General features: G+C 40.7%; 1 protein-coding gene across 1 annotated transcript in view; it reads right to left on the bottom strand.

Annotated features, from left to right (window-relative positions):
* Window positions 1–25,634, bottom strand: part of Sv2b (synaptic vesicle glycoprotein 2B) — a 249,654-nt gene that overhangs the window by 211,913 nt on the left and 12,107 nt on the right. The window contains exon 2 of the mRNA XM_048790306.1: window positions 2,575–2,792. The gene's annotated coding sequence lies outside the window, so the exon portion shown is untranslated. The remainder of the gene's footprint in view (window positions 1–2,574; window positions 2,793–25,634) is intronic.

Raw genomic sequence — 25,634 nt, 5'->3', positions numbered from 1 at the left:
TATAGAATTTGTGCTTATAATTATTTCCCTGAAGCAAAGAGGATGGGTATTTTTCCCCCTTCTGCCAGCCACAAAGGGTCTTGCCTTTAGTGCTGCCTCTCAGTTTACTGCTTTCCTTCCATTGCTAGTTGCTTTTGTTCCACAGGAAGGAAATCCTAAGGGATAAGGTCTCCTACCTCCTGCAAGTCTTGGTCACCAAGAGAAATTCCTTCAGGTCTCCCTCGTCAGTCACCACAGTCTTTCTTGTGAGCACCCAACAGGGGTCCATGCAGAATAAACCGCTAATGAATGTGAACTCCCCTTGTATTCTTTTTTTTTTTTTTTTTTTAGGGTTGTAAATTCTTTACTTTAAAAAAAACCCCTGCTCTTTTCTTGATTTTATTTTTTTAAATACACAACAGCAGAATGCATTACAATTCTTATTACATATATAGAGCATAATTTTTCGTATCTTTTATATAAAGTATGTTCACGCCAATTCATGTCTTTATACATGTACTTTTTTTTGTTTGCATTATAATTTGCATGAGAGGATTAGATTAATTCCCCTTGTGTCTTGGAGAGCTCAGATTTCTATAAAGTCAACAGTTGCCCTTATTCATTAAAAATTTAGTTGAGGGCTAGGGTTGTAGCTCAGTACCACATAAAAATAAAGGAATTGTATATATNATATATATATATATATATATATATATATATATATATATATATATATATAGTGATTTTTATTAGATGGTGCACAGTGTGTATAGAATAGTCAACTAAATTTTATAATATGTATATATGAAGTTTTTATATATATATATATGAAAATTTAGTTGACTTCTTTCACCTACTAATATGGTATCCAGTGTTTCTCCCTCCTGTGACTAACACAAGGGGAGCCATATCTATGTCCTTTCTCCTTAGTAGGCCTATCTTTCCTTGGATTATAGGCATCTTAGTTACCCTCCATCCCCAAGGCTCTGATGACTTCAAGAAAAGTTACAATTATGGTTTATCTGGATTTTCTTATTAAGTTGAAAATGGTACTTTTCAACTTCCTACATCCAGTGAAAGTGGAATCTACCTATATCTTTAGTTTTTCATTTCTTAATTTAAATTGTTTTAAAGAGACCAACATTAACCAAGTGATTTCATATGTTAAATCTGGCTGGTGATTCCACAGCATGGCAAAGAATCTTTTTTAGCTGGGAACATCATCATCTTGAATAAAAGATTTCATTTCCTATCACTCTGCAATGACATGTGAACATATGACTAAATTTGAGCCAATAAGATGTGGTAGAGAGTGTTGCCTAAAACTTCCTCTAAGTCTTTTTAAAGAGTAAGTCATTCCTATGGTATACCATGTGGATCTGATTTCTGGGGCTCCAACAACCATCTTGGAAACACAAAGACAACCCAAGATGGCAGAACAAAGAACTGAAAGTTGTGTTCATAATGATGATACTGCAGAAATGCCAAACCAGCTCTGGATGGACAACCTACAGATGGATTTTATGTGATAGAAAAAAACAAAAGTCTTTGTTGTCTAAGCTGATGGTATTGCATGGGATGATGAGGGATCTGCATCAAACAATCTAGACTGTTATACTTGGTGACAACTTATTTTCTGTGTTTGAATTATTTCATAACTTAAATTTTAATTAAAGTGAAATTGCATGTACTATAAAAATATAAACTATATATAAAAATATGCATTGAAGAAGAGAAATCTTTTTAAATGTATTAACAATGGTTCTCTCTGGATAATGGGATTTTTGTGTTTTTTTCTTTTGTCTTTGTCCACGTCTTTTCAAATTTTCGCATTGAGCATTATTCATTTACATTTCTATTTGTTCTACTGAAGTATGATTTTCCTGCTCTGTTGGCACTGGTATCTCATTTCTTCTGGGTGCTTGGTGGAATCCTTCATCATTTGATGTTTCCATAGTACCTCCCTCTGCTGTTTTCATCTTTCTTTGTAGTTCATCTCCTGAGCATATGGTAGCCCTAGTCTAAAACCAAATTTGCCAATTAATAAAGATGTGAACTTCCTTCTCTCTCTTTCTCTCCCCACACTTAATACTTTCTGCTCCTGTTTACCAAGGAGAGAGGTTTTTCTCCCAGCAATGACCTCTACCCCATTAGGATTCCCAAAGAAATCCTGGATCCCTTAATTCTAGCATTCTTCTCTAAAGCTCTTGCCAGACACTGTATTAGAGACCTTAACCAACATAGCTTGTGTCCCTCAGAGACCAACCATCATGGCTACCTTGGATTCTGAATGCTCTGATACTGCGTAAGTACAATCATTAGGAGTATCCAAAACCCTGGAGTTTTTGAGCAGTCTTTAAGACTATAAATTTCATTGACCTAGCATTTTAGTTATCTAGTGCTACAGTGAAAATCACCCCCAAACTTAGCAGATAAGGACAACACACTAATATGGTATGTTTTTGTCCCATGTTTTTGAGGGATCGGGCATTCAGACACTCAGTCCTCTATTTCAGACAGAAAACAAGATGACAACCAGGGCTCCAATCAACTGAAAGTCCAACAGGGGCAGGCTGGTTGCAGTTCCAGACTCACCTGTGGCTGTTAACAGGACTCAGTTCCTCACAAGTTGGTGGGCTAAGAGTAACGGGTCTTTGTTGTATGGTGAACAGGAAGTCACCTTGGCTCTGTGCCACTCTGGTCTCTCCAACATGGCAGCCAGCTTCATCCAAGCACACAGGTCAAGAAGGCAAGAAAGGGGATGAGACAGTGGCAGTGAGAGAGAGAGATTCCGACAATGGAATTTTATCCATCTAAAAAGAAGAACAAAAATTTTGTCATTTGCTAGAAAATGGATGGAATTTGAAAGCATTTCAGGAAGCAAAATAAGCCAGACTTAGAAAGTCAAGGGTCATGTTTTTTCTTATACGTGGAAGCTAGAGAGAGAAAAAGGAAAAAAAATTATATGGGGGGAGTCTCATGAAAACAGAAGGGATTCCAGTAGAGTAAAGGAAAGGGATTGGGGGGGGAGGCAAGGAGGGACAGGAAAGTACTAGGGAAAGAAACTGACCGAACTATGCTATGTGCATGCATGTACACATATGTAACAAAGTATTCTCCTATTATATACAATTGTAACCCGCAATTAAAAAGAAGAAAGGGGCTTCCTAGAGAGGTAGAAATCACAGCCTTTTGTGACTGAATCGCGAAAGTTGCATCCCATTTCTTTCTTTTTTTTTTTTTTTTGTAGGTATAGATGGACAGCATACTTTTATTTTATTTATTTTTGTATACGGTGCTAAGGATCAAACCCAGTACCTCACACATGCTAGGTAAGTGCTCTGCCACTGAGCCATAGCCACAACCCTACATCTCATTTCTTTTGCTGTACTCTATGCTTGAGAAGCTGGTAAGACACATAGGAAGGAGAATGTACGAAAGGGCTAAGTACCAGGAATTAGGGAGCACTGGAAGTCTGCCAATCATACTAGGTATCACCACCAGTCCCAAAGTTCTCACCACAGTTTTTTCCAGGAGGCCCAGAAGATTTCAGGCCACTTGGACTCCAAATGACCTCTTCTGCTATCCCTGGGTTCATATGCGGCCACGCAGGCACACTCGCTACCACTTTGCAAAGTTGGTCTGTCCTCTACTTAACACACAATCCAATTTAGTTTGGGCTGTCAGAGAACAAAAATGGCAGACAGACAAAAGAAAAGCTTATCTGAAGTCAAAGACTTTAAGGATGCTTCTGGTTTCCAAAAGAAATTCTACTCCCCGGTAAAATAAAATCCTTATTCTGCTTGTACAGTACGCTTGACCCAGAGCCCAACAAAGGGTATTCCCGTTCACACTCACTGAAGCCACACTGTCTTCCTGAAAAAGCTGTCTTGGCCCTAGGCTGAGGCTCAGCTCCTACAGAGGGACTTAAAAGGAAACAACAGTTCTTGGTCCAGAGCAATAAAGAGACGAATGAGTCATAACAGTCTAGATTCTCACCAGCATAAGCAGTTCCGTGAATCGCCTCTATAAAAACCCTGCCCTTCCATCCCAAGCTGTGTTCCAAGTGCCAAAACCTTCCATTCAAGAGGTTTATAACTCAGCCCTGTGCTCAGAAATGTCACTGCACATAAGAGGGCCTTTGATCTCTGGCCATACCCAAGCCCATAGTCTGCAGCGAAGCGTGGTTTGATAACTATCTAAAGAGAAAAGTGCTTTGGTTTCCTCTCATCTATTTCTATTCTACTTTTAATAAGCTGCTTAGCTTCAGGCATCTGCCCTCTGCCCTCCAAGCTTCCATCTGAAGCAGAAGTACAACAGGCCGGTGGTTATGAGCTTTGAGAGCTTTTAAAATAACAATAATGGTAGCAAATACTTATAAAGGGCTTACTGTGTGCCAGGCACTGTCCTCAGCAGTTTGTGTAGGCTATGTGATAAAGAGAGGTTTGCACAGATGAGGAAATGCAAGCACAGAGGGCCTCAGAGTGACTAACTCTCTGACAGAGTCACAGAGTCAACAAAGGGCAGGGCCAGGATTAAAAACCAAGCAGTACATCTCCAAAATACACCCTGCAGCCTGTGCAATGAAAGTGAATAAGATCTACCATAGAGTCAGGGAAATATGGGAAATATGAAGTCAGAAATGGTAGTCTCTACCTAGTAAGGGAGCCATGGAACACACTCCTTAGACCTAAAAACATGTTATTCTTTTTCTAGGTATTGTGTTAGAAATCCCTTCGGGAAGAAAATTGAATGTGAAGTTCTTGTTCTAAAAACCAAAACTTTCCATGAGCTTTTAATGAATGCAACTGAACGGTTTGCCCCAACTTAGACCAAATCATGCTCTAACAGAAGCAGCAGCCCACTGGGGTTGAGTTTTTCTTCCACAGAATATAAAGACATGAGGGAGGGCTGTGGCTCAGTAATAGAACACTTGCCCAGCATGTAGAGGCCCTGGGTTCAACCTACAGTACCACAAAAACAAAAACAGACAAATGAACAAACAAAAAAATGGCAGCAGAAATATGAGAGTTCTATTGCTGTCTAATTGCTTTATTAAAATATGCCAGGCATGGTGGCACACATGCCTGTAATCCCAGCAATTAAGGAAGCTAAGGCAGAAGGATCACAAGTTCAAGGCCAGCCTCAGCAACTTAGCAAGACCCTAAGCAACTTAGCAAGACCCTGACTCAAAATAAAAAAAGGGCTGGAGATATATGGCTGAGTAGTTGAGTGCCCCTGGGTTCAATCCATGATACCAAAAAAATAAAAATGAAAATAAAAAGATGCTTTATTTGTTTGAGTTAGAAACCTGTACTTTTTAAAGCATGTTTTCATTAAGTATGGATAATCACAAAAAATGGCTGGTCAGAAGATAATGATAGTTCATAAGTTAGACCTAAAATATATCATTTCAAACATGCCTCTATTCAATACTTTGTTATTCAGAATTAACCCTAGAATCATTTTTATGAGCAAACAGCTATTATAGTGAAAGCTACTTTGCTTTCTCAGTCCTTCCCCAGGAACAAGGTGGGCATGTATGTTCTGCTGTTGAGACTACTCTGTCAACCTAGCTAATGTGATTGCTTCTGAGATGTTCACCAACCCTGACTGGACCAACAAAAGCCCTCAAGTTTTGCTGGAATTATTGAGAAAGAGTTCTTTTTAGACTGGGTTTATTAAACATGGAAAATTCAAGTCTATAGTTGCTCCAGGCCACCCTGTTGGGGAAAACCCACCTGAAAGAAGGCAAATAAAGAAGAAAAGCAAATAGAAACAGCTTCCAATAATTTCATTGGGACATCTGGATCCAGCTATACCTGAATCTCCTTCAGTGCTATGCAGTTAAGTGTGCTTATAAATCTTTGTGTTTAAATCCATGAATTAGGTTTCTGATACTTGTAACCTAAGGAGTCCTGACTGGTTCAAAGGAGGAGGTCAGCTGCCAGACTCTGCTCAGTTACTATCAATCATAGTGTGAAATAACACCCCAAAGAGCTGGGTATTTCAAGGCCACACCCACATGGCTGGGTGTGTCTACTAAAGCAATCTAACAGCCATGTACACAGCTGGAGCTAACTTCAAGAGCTCCTAGGAAGCCTCAAACCTACAGCTAGAGGTCATATAAAGACATTCTGGTGAGATAATAAATAACACACATGCACACACCCATTAGGTAAAAATACCACGTATTTTTTTCTTAGAGGAAATAACCATGAGCAAAGTATGGTTATGAGTCAGTAACTGACTATAATTAGGGGCTTTCTCCCCAGTAATATCTGAATTAAGACAGAGAACATTAGAGCAGCCCGGCAGTTGGTAAAGAACTAACCACAGCTTTCTTGATGTTTCCCATGACTCAACACTGAGGAACAGGCCCCTGCAAGTCAGAAAAGAGCTTCCTAGGAGAATTTAATGCTTAAGTAATGAGGAGGTTCCTCCTCTAACAGAATCAAAATAATTCTACCTTAGGTCTTCCACCTGGGGCTTGACATCACTCAAACATCTGCCCCAGGAATCCCCATCTACTGGGCAATTTTAGATCCATTTCTATCTCAAACATTTTATTATAATATAAATGATACATAGAAGAGAGTTTATAAAACATATACATATACTTTAAATAATAAATAATAATGTACCCACCAGCTAGGTTAAGAAATACATCACAAATCACTTTAAATTCCACTATGTGCCCCTCTATAATTACATCCTGCTCTCCCTCACTCCCTTGGGTTTAAAAATAAATAAATAAATAACTGTAGCACAAATGCACATAACCCTAAACAATATGTTGTTTCATTTTGTAGAAGGCATGCTGGTGCACACCTGTAATCCCAGCTGCTCTATAGGTTGAGTCAAGAGGATCCCAAGTTCAAGGCCAGCCTGGCCAACTTAGTGAGACCCTGTCTCAAAATAAAAATAAAAGGGCTGGGAGTGCAGCTTAATGGTAGAGCACTTGCCTGGCATGCCTGAGGCCCTGAGTTCAATCCCCATTGCCACAACAACAACAACAAAAATTAAAATTAAAAAAAGACTCAGTAACCAGCACAACCCTAGTCATGTGTGGAACAAGCAAAACCAGCATGTGTGTGTGTGTGTGTGTGTGTGTGTATGTGTGTGTGTGTGTGGTGGTGGTGGTGGTGCTGGGGATTCAACCCAGGGCCTTCTGCATGCTAGCCAGGCACTCTATCACTGAGCTATACCCCAGCCCAATGTCACCAACTTTAGATGAAAAAAGCTGAACAGGAGCTCATTGCCAGGTCACAGTCTCGTTTCAGCTTCATAGGGCCAAGAAAAGTCAGTGAGTCCCCCCAAACAGAGAGCTTGCTACAGCTGGGGCATCAGGCAGGAAAACCGTTTGTTCAACAAGCAATGCCTAACATTCTCAATGCACTCAGTACTTCATACTTCTAATTCCACATTGGCCTTCACCCTCACCCTCTAGCCCTCAGAAGTAAACAAAAACACAAAAATGACATGGGGTAGCATGAATGTCCTCAGCAGATCTGAGTAGAAAAGAAGGAAGAAATTCATCAATAGATGGTCAATTCCAGCCAAATTAAGAAAATAATATGAAACCCAGATACACTGTCTTCAAGTTAAAACCAAAGTAACAGTCCCCAAGGAAGTGGTTGATGACAGCATTCAGCCTGTCTGTAGGCCCCTCCCCACGGCTGGCCACAGTACAAGAAGCTCCCACTCTGGGATCTTCTCATCCTCCAGGCAGACCCTTTCTCACATTCCCTAACTGAATTTCCTGATTCTTTTGTCCCATATGGTCTTCTTTCATGGTTTGTTCTTTCGTTTGGTGGGGTCCATACTGATTGATGAGACTCTTAAGGAAGTTTGCATGAGACATTGTTTGAAATTTTACATGCCTGAAATTATAATTTGCCAACTTTCAACCAGAAGGATAGTTTGGGTGTAGAACTCTAGGATGAGAATAATTTTCTTTCAGAATTTTAAAATCCCTATTATTTGCTATTTTAAAACCCAAGGACATTTTTCCCTCTATATTCTTGGCATTTTTCTCCCCTAATATAGTAGTAATAAAGTAACATTATTTATATTATATTTATAAATATATAATATAAATATTATATAGTTTATAGTAACATTATATTTCTTCCCAGTTTTCTGAAATTTCATAATATGCACCTTGTTATAAGTCTGTCTTTACTTTTTTTTTTTTTTTTTTGGTACTGGGAATTGAACCCAGGGTACTTCAACACTGAGCCACATCTTCATCCCCTTTTTGTATTTTATTTAGAGACAGGGTCTTGCTGAGGCTGGCTTTGCACTCACAATCCTCCTCAGCCTTCTGAGCTGCTGGAATTACACACGTGTGCCACCATGCCCAGCCCCAATTTTCCATTTTACTATTCGTTCAACAGACTCTTCAAATCCGGCAGCTCATATACTTCTTCCATTCAGAAAAAAATTTCTTAAATTGTTTCTTTAATGATTTCCCCTGTTTTGTCTGTTCTCTCATTCTGGAAATTGAGATTATTCAGATATTGAATCTCAACAGTAACTTATCTTTTTGCTTTCTTATATTTTTATCCTAGTTTCCTTTTCTATATTTTTTATTTTACTTTCTAGATGGCTTTCTTTTCTTCTACTGAGTTTTTAATATCATTTGTTAATATAAAAACAGTGTCATTTGTGTGTGTGTGTGGTGCTAGGGATTGTGCATGCGAGCACTCTACCAACTGAGCTATATCCCCAGCCCCCAGTATCATGTTTTTAATTTCCAGAAGCACATTTTTGTCTTCTGAATACTTCTTTTTATAGCATCTTATTATTATTTTTTTTTGCATAGATGCAGTGTCCTCTCATTTCCCTCTGAGTTTCTTTTTGTAACTTTTTCTTCCCTCTTTGTCTCTATGCTGTCTGAGCTGTTTTTTATTTGCTATTTTTATCTCAACCTATCATGTTAGAGACTTTTCTCAGATACCTAGAACTTCTTGGCCATCTATTCATAATAACCAGTAGTAAAGAAACTCTGCTTGGAAGCTCTCAAAATATAATAAGCCTTGTTGACTCTGAACTTCACTGTAGGCATGTATAGATGGTCTGCTGTAGTAAAACCCTGAAGTCAATATACTTAGGTCTTTTCTCTGGGGCTGATGGATTTCACAAAGAACAGCCTGCCAACCTCCTGCCTGTAAGTAAGAACCCTGGTACCAAAGTTCTGGGATTCAACTGAAAGAAGGCGGCAGTGGGTCCTTTCACTTTGAATTCAGTGTGCAAAGGGTTACTGCATCCCCACTTGGGGGACAGTGTGCACTGGTGTGGTGTGCATACTCACTCGTAGTGCCCCACACACTGCTTCCTTTTATTCCTTCAGAAACCAAACCTGCCAGAAGACCAAAGGGCAGTCATGAGTGACGGGGCAACTATCACTTTACTGTTAACTATGCTCACGTCAGTATGACCTTGTGGTGACAGTTTTTCAAGTTCAGGTTCTTCGACAGTATTTCAATTGCTGTAGCTAATTTTTTTCACACAACCTGCTGAAAAGCTCTACACAAATACTCTCCACAGAACCACCTGTGAACAGCGTATGTGAACACCTTCTCCAGCTATAGGTAGAAAATAGAGAACTCCTGGGTTAAACGCTGGCTGGAAAGATCTCTCCCATCCATCCCATCTATATGTGCTCCCTACTCATTCATCCAAAAGAGTCCTTTACAAATTTTTTTAAAAGGTCAACTTGATGTCTTTCTAGGGTTTCATTTTATTTTCTGTCTACATACGCCATACCCAAATATAAACTGAAAAAGCTTGCATGACTGGTCCACGTTCAGATTACATGTGACAAGGAAGGCCAGGGTCACTTAGGTATTCTGTGTCACAGGCACCATCCCCACCCACTATGCCACTCTGCCTCAAGTTGATTAGCAGTTTCCTTGGAAACACATCTGCTTACAGACTGAATTTTAAGGAGGAGAAAGCTTATCATAGACTTTGAACAAGAGGTGAGGTCTCTTCTCACAACTTGTGAATTTATTTACCAGTACCTGGGGGTCTTCCACTTGAACTATATTAACAATGCTACCATATAATGTGGTGACTGAGGTATCAGGATGCTCTGTGGGGATTTATCCTGCCAACAATGACTGTGGCTTTCCAGCCAAACAGGTTCCCAAACTGTGATTTCTACTTTCTTCCATGGCTCAGTTAGCCCAGTGTTTCCCTAATGTCTGACTTCTTCATTTTCTAATTAGACTGAAAAACAAGTGGCAATTGTGCTTTCCTCTCAGTTTTGCTTAGTTTCAAAGAGTATTATTGGTTTTAAGGAAAGAGGCTCATTTTGTGGAGTTTCCAAATCCCTGGCTCGTTGAGTGTGACTATCTGGATTACATTAACAAAACAATATATGCCTAGAAATATCTAATGAACAAACAGAACATGTTACAAAAGTCATGTGTAAATTACATGTGGGGAACTTGGAATATATTTCCCCATAGGAAAATTGTACTGTGCCTTTTAAAGGCATGACTAAGTGAAGAACTAAATGGATAATGAAGTTCCCAGGCCAGCACACAAAAGCCTGTTCAGTTCATTTTTAACCCATAGTACGCCTAAGTGTAATGGTAACATTACTCTATAGATGTATTTGGTTCTGAGCACTAAATGTTGTTTTTATGGGAAGACACATTTTCCCAAATGCAAATACCTCTGGTGCCTTAACATCATAAAGAAGAGCAAGAGACTTAACACATAGCCTTTAATGCATCAAGTATTATACCAGGTAATTTTTTTCACAATAGCTCATTCCATTTTCAGGACAGCCTTTCAAGAAAAGCATTAAAGACTGAGTCACAAAATAGTTCACAATATTTAGTGCATATTAATATTGTGTTCAAAGGCATAAAGGTAATAAATGGCAGAGCCAGAATTTAACCCAGGTTTATCTGAGACTATTTCTAGTGAGCTTAATTACCTTCCTCAATTTATATTCTAAATATTCTGAACTGAGAACAACTTGAACTCCTCCCAGGGTGCAATAAGAGGTGAAATAGTTGGGTTGGAACTCTAGAGCAGCGGATCTCAAACCTGACCAGGCATCAGAATTACCTGGAGTGTTGTTAATCAAGATGCCTGGGCCCCATCCCTCGTGCTTTTAATTCCATAGATCTCCGTGGTACCTGAGAAATTGCATCTCTGACAGACTCCCAGGTGATACAGATACTGCTAGTCCAAGAACCAAGCTCTGGGAATTCAACAGGGCTTTCTTTCCTAATGAGTGACCATAAAAAGCCAACCCTTAAAGCTATGACTTTTATAGCAAGTAACAAGGGATGAAATTCACTTAACTCTTGAAGATCTGTAATTAGGATTGGTTCCTGGAGGGAGATAGCAGGTGAGTTCAGCTCTGTGGAGAGACAACAAAGAAACAAATGTTCTCAGCAAGGTTACCCTCCAAGGCATAGATTTCATTTTCTCCAAAGGGGGGCGGGATGAATAAACAATACAGAAAATCAGCAGGGAATGTTTGGCTTTGAAGATAGAAGCAATAATTGGCCAGGTTGTGAACAGCATGATGATCACAAAACAATTGAGTTTCCCCCATTTTCCCCCAGTTCCTTCAGAGAAGCTCAATTCACCAAATTCTTAAAGTATGCTCAAATAAGAACAGGGTGGAGTGTGGTTCCTGACCTCAAACAAGTCAAAGTGATGCCTCATTGATCAGTTTCTCGAGGAAGGAAGCATGCGACAAGGTGAAATTCCCAAACAAGTAAAATGAATTCCCTAAAGTACACAAATTTTATTAGTTTAAAGTTTATTTTGTATTCTAAAAAATCCTTCTAAAATCTATACCATCTTATGATTTTAAACAGAGAAAAGTTTAACTCCGTCGTGATGATTCTAAGTCAACATTACAGGTATCAGCTTTTAATGTTCAGTAATGATCACAGGACATTGAAGGGCTATGTTGTTGTTTATCCTTTCATTAAAAGGACCCAGCCTGTAATACCATGACTCAAGAGGTTGAAGCAGGAGGATCACAAGTTCAAGGCCAGCCTCAGCAACTTAGGGAGGCCCTCTCTCAAAATAAAAATAAAAATAAAAAATTAAAACGGCTGGGGGTATAACTTAGTAGTTAAGTGCCCCTGGGTTCAATCCCCAGTACAAAAGGGGGCAGGCAAATGCAGACAATATTTGGGTTGGGCTATGGGTGGTGAAACATGCCTATAGTTTCAGCTACTTGGAGGCTGAGGCGAGAAGATTGCAAGTTCAAGACCATCTTGGGCAATTTAGTGAGACTCTGTCTCAAAATAAAAAATAAAAAGGCTAGTGATGTAGCTCAGTGGTAAAGTGTTCCTGGATTCAATCCCCAGTACCAAAAAAAAAAAAAAGAAAAAAAAAAAAAGACACACACACACACACACACACACAGAGACATATTTGGGTCGTTTCCATCCTGTCTCAATTGTCACCTTATCCCTGCCTTTATTGGTCCCACTTCAAATAGCTCATTTCACTTATTTGCTATAGATTAGGAAATGCATATTTTGGTAAAACCAAGCTTAACAGAAAATAACTCTGAGTGAAGGTCTGCATATCTTGTCTAGAGCTCAAGTGAGGTTTAAGGTCTGGACTTTTTAATTTCTTTTCTGACAAGCTCCCAAGGGCCTTTGGTACAAGACCACACTGTTTTTTGTTTTGTTTTTTCCTTTGGAAGGTGCTGGGGATTGAACCCAGGGTCTTATGAGTTCAAGGAAAACACTCTACCAACTGAGCTATATCCCCAGCCCTCAGGGGCACACTTTGAGAACTCATTAGGGCTTCTCTAATGAAGGCTTTCAAGTGTATCTACACTTTGAGGGGATGTTTGGTTCAGGCTTCCCAGCTCTTTCCTTTCTCCTTTGAATATACTGTTATCCTCTGAAACTATCCGTCGAATCAGTATAGGATCTTATTCCCTGCCCAAAATTTTAGGTCACTTATTTACTGGATGAATAAATAAAGGTTATATAAACACACATAAGAAATTGATACTCCCGTGGTTGGGGATGTGGCTCAAGCGGTAGCGCGCTCGCCTGGCATGCGTGCGGCCCGGGTTCGATCCTCAGCACCACATGCAAACAGAGATGTTGTGTCCGCCAAGAACTAAAAAAAATAAATATTAAAAAAAAAAGAAATTGATACTCCCTATAAACCACGTACTGCTTAGATGTTTTCATTTGTTTATCTCCTTTATATTTCACATCCACATTTTGAGCTAGGAATGAAGAGCTATAAGAGGTGAGTAAAGAAACCCACTCCTTCAAGGTCATATTTAGTAAGTGGCATAGCTGGGATTCAAGTAAAGCCAACATGCTTTCCGTGTGACCCTGGTTACTGCCCCCAATGAGAGCAAATTGAATATTGGGGTGAAAGGAGAAATGGCAATTCGCAGTTTAAAAAAAGAAAAACTCCTAACAAACATAATGGTACCTCAAACAACCCGCCCCCACCCCCACCCCCACACACAATTCCATGGCAGACAGTGTTCTTTGCTGCTGCACATGGACATCCTCAGAATTATTTTCAACCCAGTGTCTCAAATAGCCAGCACTGATCAATTAGAATAGGCATAGAGTACAAAACCATATGCCTTACCTTCACTTATTTGGTAAGTTTTGTTGGTATTCCACTTAGAAAAATTCCACTAAGAAAATAGAAGATGAAATTTGAAAAGGCATAGATAGATAAGGTTAGGGAAGGTAGACATTCAGTAGAACTGACAAATTTATCTTATCCTTCATCACTGATTCTCAACTGGGGTAATTGTACCGTTCACACTGACATCTGGAGATATTTTTGATTGTCACAACTCAGGGGAACTATCAGCATCTAGAAGCTGAGTCCAGGGACATTGCTAAACATGTTATCATGCACAGGACACTCAGTCTTTCTCATAGCAAACAATATGCAACCTCTAATGTCAACAGGGCCACAGTTGAAAAACCCTGTCCTAGTTCACAGGCACAGGGAACAGATGATAGCTCTTGCAGATGTGTGCTGCCTCTCCATCACATTGGTAAAATAAAATTTCAGGAACAGCCATCATTGGCTAAGGATCTGCTTCTGGCTGCCCACACACAGACTGGTTTCAGCCACGGCTAGCTAAAGTACGGCTTTGTTTCTTATAGCCCAAGAAGACCAAAAGAAGCATAAGATGCTACCCACAGATACTGTACCAACATGGCTTTTGGCATTGATCTTACAGTTTCTCTCCAATCCAGAAGGACAGAGGTAAAGGATATTTACAAGAGAAGGGAAAGTGAAGGGGTGAAGTTCCACAAAAGCAGACAGAATCTGCAAGGAAACTCCTCCCACCACACCCTCTGCAGCCAGACTGGTTCTCAGTGAAGCTGGCAAGTGTTCTCACAGTCCTTTTGTTCCTATATTAAATGACCTCACTGCTCTAAGTGCGGTGTCCAGAGCAGCAGAATTGGCACCACCTGGCATCTCCTTAGAACTGTAGAACCTCAGCCCTCCCCAGACCTCCTGACTCAAAAATCTGCATTTTAACAAGACCCCCAAGTGATTTGTATGCACATTAACGTTTGAGAAGCACTGCTCTAGGGTTTCCAAAAGGCAAAATAAAACTGCAAAGCGAACAGCTGCAAAACAGATGCAAAGCTAATCACGTGGCATAACATATGACTTCTCCAGGGGATTTATGACCCTCTGTGGACGGTAGATTGTAATATGGAAAACAGAAATTTGAAGGAATATATGGAGAAAAAAAAAAGTAAATGCCATGTTATGGCCTTTTAATTGCCCTAAAGAGATCCACCTTGGGATAGAAAAAAATGTAGAGGTTGGCACCTGAAACACTAACTATAGCTCTAGAGTTTGTGCTTTTTTTCCAGTTGGGGACAGAGAATTCATTCTGATCTTCCATGAAATTAGAGAGATTGATTTGATCAGTATTTCCAACACAGCTTTTTACAATACCAAAATTTTATAATGAGGGGAAAAAAGTCAATGTGATGCGATTTTAAATAACCTAGAAAATACATGAAGGGCAATGGGTCAGGTAGGACATCAAGTGCACTCTCAACTTGGGCAAGTTGACTTGGTTTCATTCAATCAACAAATATTAGGTCTCAGGGTTGTGCAAAAAGAAGGTTCAAGGTATGCAGCAACTGACGATGCAAACTACTGCATTAGTTAAGTGCCTCAGGACCCCTGAAAATTGAGTTGGAAAGATAAACAGAGCTGGAGACAGAGAAGTCCTGGAAGTACTTGTAGGATTAAGAAGCTGGGCTCCCTGGGAAACCTGACCCAGTCCTGAATTTTGCCCTGAATTTGCACAGTGTACAGGGCCAACCTGACTCCTGCACCTGTCTGAAGGACCGGGCATGACTGTACCTGGTGAAGGCTTTCAGGACACAATGTCACTCATTCAGGCTTCCGGCTCACTGCTCTGGCACAGGGGCCTAGTGGATGAACAAGTTCCCGGTGAAGACTGCCCAGAGCATTCTAGGAACGGCCACTAGGGGCCGCCCTAGGTCCCTCCACCGAGGAAACGGAAGGGCCCGAGCAAGTTTGCAGCTGGCTTTGTTCAGCCGGGGACACTCTGTTCTCTCCTAACATCCACACGCTCTGCCCCGGGCTCTGCACAAGCCGGCAGTTGATCAAACAGCAGCCTAAAGTCAGAGCGCCCCACGGCCCCTAAATTACCAAGGGAGGGGTGGGTGTGCTGGCTGGCCCCGCCAGTCTCTCCTTTGGATCTCCTCCCAGGCCTCCCACCAGGCAGAAGGTTTTGGTTCCCTGGCAATAGACGTCTGTCCCCTCACTTCACTAGATTTCAGAAGCCCTGAGACCTCGTTTGCAGAGAGAGAGAGAGAGAGAGAGAGAGAGAGAACCTGAACACCGCCCAGACCTTTCGCAGAGAGGCCTCAGCAGCCAGGGCTGTACCCAGGAGGCTGGGCGGGGGTTGACACTGCTAGAACCGATTTGAGAGAAAACAGCCAGAGGCAAGGCGATGCCGACCAAAGTTTCCAGAGGCTGCCCCGCCCACCAGAGACCATTGAATTGTTGAGGTCAATGAACATTTTCAGCTGTGGAGTGAGGACTCAGACAGAATCATGACAAAGCAAGCAGAGGAGAAAGTTGCTCCTGGAATGTTTCTTGACAAATTGGAGCCAATTCTGCCCCAGGAGGGGAACCCTGGCACTATCATGGGGAAGGGAGATAACCCTATGCCAGATAGCACCCAGGCATGCGCGTGGGTGAGCGCTCACACACATATTTCCCTCATCTTCCCACATACCCAGGTAACCACCAACATTGCTTCTTTGTTGTAAACCTTTATCATTTCTTTATGTGTATATTAGTTAGTAGAGTGGAGTTCTAATTTTCCCTTCATCCTGAATATATTGTTCCATGCCTTGCTTTCTTCACTTAAAAAAAATATCTCAAGAGCTTTCCACACCTCCACATAAACTGCCTCATCATTCTTTCCCTTTCAAGTGTTCCATTATGGTGCTCCACTGAATGTATACCATAACTTTATTAGTCTTCTATTGCTAGACATTGAATCCTTTCCCACCTTTTTCTACTGTAAACAATAGTGCAATGAATAACTTTGTACCTACATCATTTCTGCACAAGCCAGAGCCAGAAGCCCACATCTAACTAACTCTAAATAGTTTATGTTCCCTCTCTTCCAAAGTTGACATAGGACAGATTAGATGCCAGCTCTGGTAGATAAATGCTCATATCTCTGTCCCCATCCCCACCTCCTATCTCACCACTGCCCTTTTCTAGTTATGAAGCCTATTCATATTTGAACAGCTACAGATTTTCTGAACAGAGAGTTCTTGCCATTTTATCTCTTTCTGCGGTTGCTTCACTTCATTCTTTAAATACCAAGGGTGACTGTTACTGGGCTGTACTGGAGACAAAACTCTACAGATGTTGTTCTGCATAAATATGGAAATTCTGCTACCATTTGGATCCCACTGTTTCATCCATGTGCCAGGGAAGTTCAAATCCTACAACAGGCACAGATCCCAGTTTAGAACTGAAAGGAAGGCTAGCAAGAGGCAGCCCACTGCTGCGGAAGCCGCAGTCTACCTCCAGGTCTAGCTGTTGACCTAAAAGTACAGGAAATGAAGAGAGGCAAGGTTAGGCCATGTTACAAGGAAGTCTTCCTTCTGGCAAAGATAAAACTATCACCTAAAGCTTTCATCCTTGTCATCTGTAGCCAGTGTGTCCTCTTTTTTAGCACTTGGATTCTTCAGTTCACCTTTCAAAATATTTTCCTTTTCATTCCTCATAACAGGAGTCACCAATTAGAGAGTACTTAAAAAGTCACACAAAAACAAATTTAAAAACAAGTGAAGGGGCTGGGGCTGGGGTTCAGTGGTAGAGCACTTGCCTAGCATAAGCGAGGCACTGGGTTCAATCCTCAGCACCACATAAAAATAAATAAATAAATAAATAAAGCTATTGAGTCCATCTACTACTAAAAAATGTTTGTTTGTTTTTTTTAAAGTGAAGGCAGGTTGTTTTTAATCATGCCATTTTGACTACAATCTGCATGGTTAACTGAGACATGGGTTCATTCTGTTTAAGAGGCATTTCAATTTGATTCTTCCTTGAATGCTTTCTGCATGCCAGTCACTAGGTTGATGAATGACATAAGGCCCAGGAACTCCTGTCTAAAAGGAGAGTCAGGCACACACCAGATATTTTTGGTGCAGCAACATAAATCAATTCAAAGCAACAGGAGAATGATATGGGTAGACAAGTGTGTCCAAGGGTCTCCTTGAGCTCAGACAAGGGGAACTTAGTCCAGAGTGGGCAGAGAGGAAGAGAGCCAGGCAATTCTAGAAAGGTTCCTTAGGAACATGATGCTGATATGAACCCTGAGAAGCAGGCAGAGAAGGCCAACAGCATGAGCAAAGGCCCAGATGGGGGAAATGATGTGGGGCACTACGACCAATATGTAACTCTAATTATATACCTGAAAAAATGGATCGCAAGCTATTAGACATGGAGCAAGTCTTAAGGGGGAAATTTAGATAGATTTGAATTAAGTCCCACAGTTCTTACCTATTAGCCATTCCTCTGATCTTACCTTAATTAAACTAGCCTTGGGTAATAAGCTCACCCAGATCCTCATCTTCAGCTTCAGAAACATTTCAGCAGGCAGAGTTCCAGGCCAGCCTTCCTCAACTGCCTCCTCCTGTCTGTCTCTTATCTCTGACCCATGACCATATTCTGCTAATCAGAAGAAAGGCCTGAGCTTGCCTTTTTAAAACCACCACAGCACTCTGCACTTGCACAATTCCTCTATCTTTTCTTCCAGCTGTTGACTGTAAAAGGACAAGTTAGTAGCCTTCTGGAAAACCCTATGACAGCTCCTTTCCCCTATGAATGGACACTCATTGGAAAGGACACAATGGAAGGGCTGCAAAGCCCAAATCACTTGTGAATTAGGCAACATGCCTGTTGCCATCTGAATAATAACCACCATTGTATCTCCAGATATTGTTGATCTGCAATATGTGGCTGAGAAATTAATGCACCAGATATTCTCTTTAAAAGGCAGTTTTAGCCAGGCATAACGGTACACACCTATAACCCCAGTCATTCGGGGAAGCTGAGGCAGGCAGATCGCAAGGTCCTCCAGCCTCCAGTCTTAGCAACTTAGTGAAACCCTGACTCAAAATTTTAAAAAATAGAGCTGGGCTGAGGAGGGAGGATCGTGAGTTTAAAGCCAACCTCAGAAAAAGCAAGGTGCTAAGCAACTCAGTGAGATCCTGTCTCTAAATAAAATACAAAATAGGGTTGGGGATGTGGCTCAGTGGTTGAGTGCACTGAGTTAAATCCCCAGTACCAAAAACAAATAAAAAGGGCTGGGGATGTAGCTCAGTGATAGAGCACCCCTGGGTTCAATAGATGGTTTTATAGATGGTCTTTCAATAATAATAATGCCAGTAACAATAGTTTGCATTTATTTAAAGCTTATGTTACAAATACTAGTCGAAATCCTTAAAAGTTTTATCTTTTAGTTCCCCAACTTCATTCTCAAAACCTAATCAAAATTTATGTTGCTTCATCCAAATTCAAGAGTCCTTGAATCTAAATCCCAGGTCTAAAACCCACAATTTTTATAACATCTTCACCCTCAGTTTTCTTACCTACAAAGTAAACATAATAATACTCCCTACCAGAAATAAGTGAAATAATAGAAATTAAAGCACCTGATGCACAATACAATCACAATGAATGAGTGACCTTCCCTACATGACTGATATTTTTATTAAAAATGATTCCATTTTCCAAGAATCTAAAACGGATGGCCTAATAAAATGTTTTAAGGAAGTCAGAAAGTTCTAAATAACAGAAGGAAATTCTATGCACTGTTTCCTCTTCTGGGATATGTGTGTGTGTGTGTGTGTATAAGTGTGTGTCTGTGTGTGTGTGTCTGTGTCTGTGTGCATGTATGGGTCAAGGGATCGAACCCAGAACCTTAAACATGCTGAGCACAAGCTCTACCATTGAGCTACATCTGCAGTCCCCGGTCTATATTTTTTAAATAATGCTATTAATATAAGGAAAGAAAAATATGAATACAAGTCTATGTGCCAGTTAAGGATATATTTCCTATTCTGGACTTTGCCCACTCAGGGCTCCCTGCCTCACTCCCACCCCCATGAAATCATCAGAAAAGGAAAGAGATGCCTGGGCTCTGAGCTGCTGTTCAATTTTAGCTCTAGGTGTTAGGGTCATGTGGAAGTGGCAGGTTTGTGAAGTGCTGACATGCTGACACTTAACCACATGGCTGGATCCTATTATAGCTCAGAGAAAGTATATAAAGAATTTGGTCCTAGGTGAGATTTCAAAAAAAAAAAAAAAAAATGAAACAATGCCCAGCATGATGTCAGTGGTCAGGCTTGGGGATGGGAAGGCTGGAGCTTGACTCTCAGCTTCACACTCCTTCACCGTGTGACCTTGGACTTGGATAAATAATGTATTGTCACTGTATACTCCATCTCTTTGTTCACCTGTGAAGCGGAGGTCATCGCATCCTCCTCTCAGTGCTGGCCACTCTACAGATGTCCCCTGCCCTCCCTTCTGTGCTCAAAGGCTGACTCCATTTGAATTTGTGTGGATGCTCAGCCCAGCCCCACTGCCACCTTCACTACCTCGTCAATTGTTGAAAATGTGCCTCCCTATTTTGTTTTGTGTCTTTGAGGATCTGTGTTGGGTTATTTCAAGGCTCCGTAGCACTGCCTGTCCATGAAGCAGGAACAGTTTTCTTTCTGAGCTCCTGTTCAGTACTGTCGCCTGGCAGCTCTCACATGGACCATTCTGAACACCACCCCTCATGCTCTCTGCATGCGACATTCTTTTGGTTTCCAACAACAGACTTTAATCTTTCTGGAAAATGCCTCCAGCTCCAATTGGGGCTATACCAGTCCCTTTAGTGCTCACACCTGGGACTCTCAGTCTGCATTTCCTACTCCTCTGCCTTTGCTTTCTCTTTCATTTACTGAGGGGTTTCTCTCTCCTTGCAATGCCTTTCTGGTTTTTCCTTCGCTATCTCTTAAGGACCAAGGTTTTAAACCCCCCATTACTCCCTCCTTTTTCTATTGCTCACCCAGCCTTCTCTGTCTCTCTCTGTCTCTCTCTCTCTCTCTCTCTCTCTCTCTCTCCCCCTTCCTTCCTTCCTTCCTTTCTTTTTTCCCTTCAACTTGGATGTATTGAGAATCCACCACAGGGTCTCACACTGCTCTACTGTTAAACCACATCCCCAGCACCACATCTGGCTATTTTTGTTCCCTCATCCTTCCCTCAAAATAACACATACAAAAAAAGTACCTAAAAACACCTCGGAATCATTTAACTGGAAGCATTAGGAAATACAGCACAGCACAGTGGTACGTACATGCCTATAGTCTCAGCAACACAGTAGGTGGAGGCAGGAGGATTGCAAGTTCAAGGCCCATCTCAGCAACTTAGCAAGACCCTGTCTCAACATAATAAAAGGGGCTGAAGTTGTAGCTCAGAGACACAGCACACCTGGATTCAATTGCTAGTATGAAAAAAAAAGAGAAGGAACAAGAAGAAATATGTTTCTAATATTTTAATATTATTTTTAGTAAATATCTATTTAATACAGAGCAACTAGACTTGCAGCAGTATTTGTGTTTTATGTACAGGGATATGTAAACACAAAGCAATCTTGGAACTATTAGCATTAAAGACATCGATAAGAACACATCTAAAGCTTGAGAGCAACAAACCTATCATTACTATTTTAAGCCATTGTATACTGACAAATGGTCCATCTTACTGGACATGACCAACTTTCTGCTGTGCACATCAGGAATCATACCAAGTGAACCTTTTTCTTGGTGTTAATTCTTAACCACTTTCTTCAGCCCCTTCCTGATGTTTCATTTCATCCAGGTCCAAAGGTTAGAGGCCTGACTATATCTAAGGGAATCAGAATCCCCAAGGAAATAGTATGAGAACAGAAATAAGCTGTACTAATCTCAAGATTCAGAGGTCAGAACCAGAGAGCCTGGATGCAGTTTCTTTTTGTTTTGTTTGTTTGTTTGATTGATTTTTATTAGTTTCTCAAGACAATACAATGATCTTGACATATCATACATTTGATTCAAATAGGGTATGAATTCTCATTTTTCCACGTGTACAGATTGCAGATCACATTGGTTATACAGCCATGTGTATACATACAGCATTGCAGTTTCTTTTTGAATAACCACAAACTAACCCTTCTGCTCTCATGGTTCAGTAGGCGTCTCGGTTAGGATGTCTTTCACTTTCCTTTCCCATTCTCAAGGGCAAGAATGAAGGGGTCTAGTAATTATTTCAAAAAGTTTGGATGCACCCAGAACTTGCTTTATCCATAAGTGTGTTGATAGGCCAGCCGGTCTAAATGAACAAAGCCAGGGTGGACGATATTTGGTTTCATACAAGTTACCTTGGACCGCCCACCAGATTAAACACTTAACCACAATCTTGGCACTTGCTAGAATCTTTGTTCTCTGATTAGGCACATTGGCTATAGTTCTTCCCCATTTTTTTCTGAATTCTGAGACCCACCATTTTCCTATCCCCTTGTTCTGTGGAGAGTGTTTACATTCAATTTTCCTCCTCAAAAGGACCCTGACACCAATCACAACACACACACACACACACACACACACACACACACACACTTCTCTCCCTTTCAAATTCCTTGCACCCAACGTAGGTAGCAGTTTCATTCATCTCACACCTTAATATCACCTGACAATCTTCTATTGTTAAATGAAACCACTATTTATGTGTTCTTGTGCTCTTTACCTTGTCACAAGGTAGGATCATGGTTACCTTCACATTTCCCCCAGTGCCCACATAGAGCACTCTGCACGTGGCAAGTACATGATGGATATTTGTGGTTAGTCAACTATTCATCTGATGAATGACTCTCTGGCTCCACTAGGTTTGGCGTCTCATTTTTTAGAGGTCCTGGCACTTTCTAAAGAGCTAGCTAACACTTGGGGAAAAAAAAGAAAAGAAAAAAGAAAGCAGGTAATTAACTAGTGCTTCAGGATTCCCGTCATCTGAGGGTGGAGAGGGCTGGGTGGCAGAGCCTCTGCCATGGTAACTTCTGGCTTTAAAACATATGCACTGTGGATCTGGAGACTGAAAGAGGTAGAACTTCAGAAACCAGAGAAGAAACCAGAAAAGGAAATCAATAAATACTGAAACTACAAAATATTTACTCAGACAGGCCTCCCCTCTTATCCTAGAGGCCAGAAAGGAAGTAACTCCACCCTTTGGAAATAGAACTCCCAAGTGAGGAGACACCCATAACACCCAGACTCTACAAGGCCTAAATGTATACCATGTAGAAGGCCTTCCTCACTGGAGGGTATGCATAAAAGGTGAATGGGTGGAAGAGTGAACGAGGGAGACCTAAAGAAAGAGATTGATAAGCATTTTTCTCCAAACAGGTCATAAACTTTCAGTTTCCAGACAAATTTGATTTCCCTAGAAAATTATAATAATATTAGAAAATACAAACACTTGTTACATTCTAGATGCAAGACATAGGTATAAATGTTTTGTGTCTCAGCTCATTTAATCTGCCTGATTCTTTGATGCTGATCTTTTGTTATCTTCCTTTTGGGATACAGTTTGGATCTCAAATGTCTCCCAGAGGTCCCCCAGCCCATGCCACTATTGGGAGATGGGAGAACCTCAAAGAGGTAGGGCCTAGTGGGAGGAAGTTAGGTCAAGGGGGGTGTGCCTTTGAAGGGGATATTGGAACCCCAGTCTCTCCTTTCTCTCTTTGTGTCCTGGTCACCATGAGGTGAATAGGACTCTCCTGCCACAAGCTCCTGCTGTGATGTACTGTGCCACCACAAGCCCAAAGCAACAGAGTCAAGCAACCATGGACCAAAACCCTCTGAAACCATGAGCCAAAATAAGCCTGTCCTCTTTTTAAGTTGAGTTATCTCAAGGTATTATAGGACTTAAAAGCTCACCCATTTTGTAAATAAGGAAATTTCAACCCAGAGAGAGTAAGCAACTTCTCCAAGATTCCATAGCTAATGAGTGGTGAACCTGGGAATGAGGAGAGAAAGATATCAGAACTCAAGTCAGAAAAACTTGGTTTATAATCTTGGCATCATCATCTATTAGCTGTGTGACCTTTTGCAAGTTGTTTAGACTCCCTGAATCACATTTGCCTCATTGGAAAAATCAGGTTAATTGTATCTACATCATAGGATTACTGTGAAAGTTAGATGAGTCTTGGAACTTGGAGTTTCCTGTAATTGAAGGACTAGTCATTTGGACCAATCCTCTTGCTGAAAATAACCAAGCATGCTGGATAATTTTTCTTTCAATCTTCATTAAACCATCAAAGAGCTGACACGGTGGTAAGAAATTGCAGGCCCAAATCTAAAAGAAAGCAAGAACTCAGAGAAGTAAGCAGAACATCAAAGCCATTTTTCCTAAGAAGAAATTTGTCAATCTGTATTACCCAACCTGTGAAACTGAGCTGTGGTCTTGATGGGTTCTGGAAGCAAAAAGGACAGAAGTTAACACCACAGGTACCATGGTTTCCACAACCATCTCCTCAAGTCCTTATGAGCCAGAATTTAAATTAAACTAAATTAAATGAAAGGATGTGCCCTTCCTACACATCCACTGGAGACTACAGGGACCAAGTCTGGTGCTACTCAGAGCAAAGGGAAAAACAAAACAAAAAAAAAAACTATCTCTAAGAGGTTGTAACCATGAGCTGATATTTTTACAGATTTGAAACCTGAGTCTGCATCATGGGTGTGGTCCAAAAATTCAAGCTATGTATTTAAAATAGTACTACAGGAAGAGAGTGATGAGAAGATAGAGAAAGTGGTACAGAAAAAGAAGGTTAGAGAACAGCAGAGGCACACACAATTTGTGTGCCATGTTTCAGCCACACAGACATGCTATCTTCATGCAGACACCCACACACAACTTCTTATCTTTGCACTGTTTCCTCCCTTGTGGATATTTCCACTGTCAACTACATGATCTCTAGAGTCAGATGGCCCAGGTTCAAATCCTGACTTGGCTACTTAATAGCAAAGGGACTTTGGATAAGTCATTTAATCTCTCTGCCATTTTTCTTATCTGATCAACCTCCTTATGGTTGACTGTGAGGATCAATTAAGTTAATGTACACAGAATGCTTAGTACAATGTCAGGAACATAGGAAGTAGTTATACAGTGATGGGTGATACTGATGATAACGATGATGATGGCGATGATGGTTTTCTGAAATGATCACATTCCCCTTGGTTATTTGTCTCATTTTATTATCTTTCACAATTCAGGGTAAATATTACCTCCTCCCTTAAGCCTTCTCCATCTCTTATGCACTACAAAACTTGACATATGCATCTCTCCTGGGTCCCTTATTACACTTTGTTGTAATAGCATATCCATACTTTTATCTCCCCCATGGAACTGAGTTACTGGATGGTTAGGACTAAACCTTATTTGTTGTTATGACCTCAGTTGCTAATACACAGCTTGACACACCATAGATGTTGAATAAAAGAGCATATTAATGGCTTTACTTGCCTTAATGGAACCATATTTTATAAGATTTTTTTTTAAGTTTCCTGCCCCTTATTCTGCTCTCTTGCTTTAAAGTCCAAAACATAAAACATTGTTTTCTCACTTGAATTGTTTCTTAGGAATGTAAACATCTTAAGATCAGCCTGTATCTTATCTGCTTAATTTTGTTCCCCATAAGCCATAGGGTGTCAGGAAAATGACTAAACCACCATAAAAATGATATTGGCAAACAAATTGGACGGATGAGTCATGAGATCAGTGACCAAGAAATATTCACAGAATTCTTCCTGCTTATGTGGGAATGTGAATTTGAACTGACTTCCTGGTTCTGCTGGACTCCTGGGAAGAACACTGAATTTGGAGTCAGAAAACTTGAATTCAGGTCCCCGATTCTCTCCTTATTTGTTATGCGACTTAGGACAAAACTTAATCTTCCTAAACTTTACTTTCCTCATCTGTAGATTAGGTTTAATAGCACCTACCAGACAGTGCTGCTGCAAGGACAGTATGTAGCTGTAATGCATCGATAGCCAAGTGCCTTAAAA

Source organism: Marmota marmota, unplaced genomic scaffold (assembly GCF_001458135.2).
Source record: "Marmota marmota marmota unplaced genomic scaffold, marMar, whole genome shotgun sequence".
Taxonomy (NCBI): domain Eukaryota; kingdom Metazoa; phylum Chordata; class Mammalia; order Rodentia; family Sciuridae; genus Marmota; species Marmota marmota.
The sequence above is the reverse complement of the archived record's forward strand: the minus strand, read 5'-3'. Positions and strand labels throughout refer to the sequence as shown.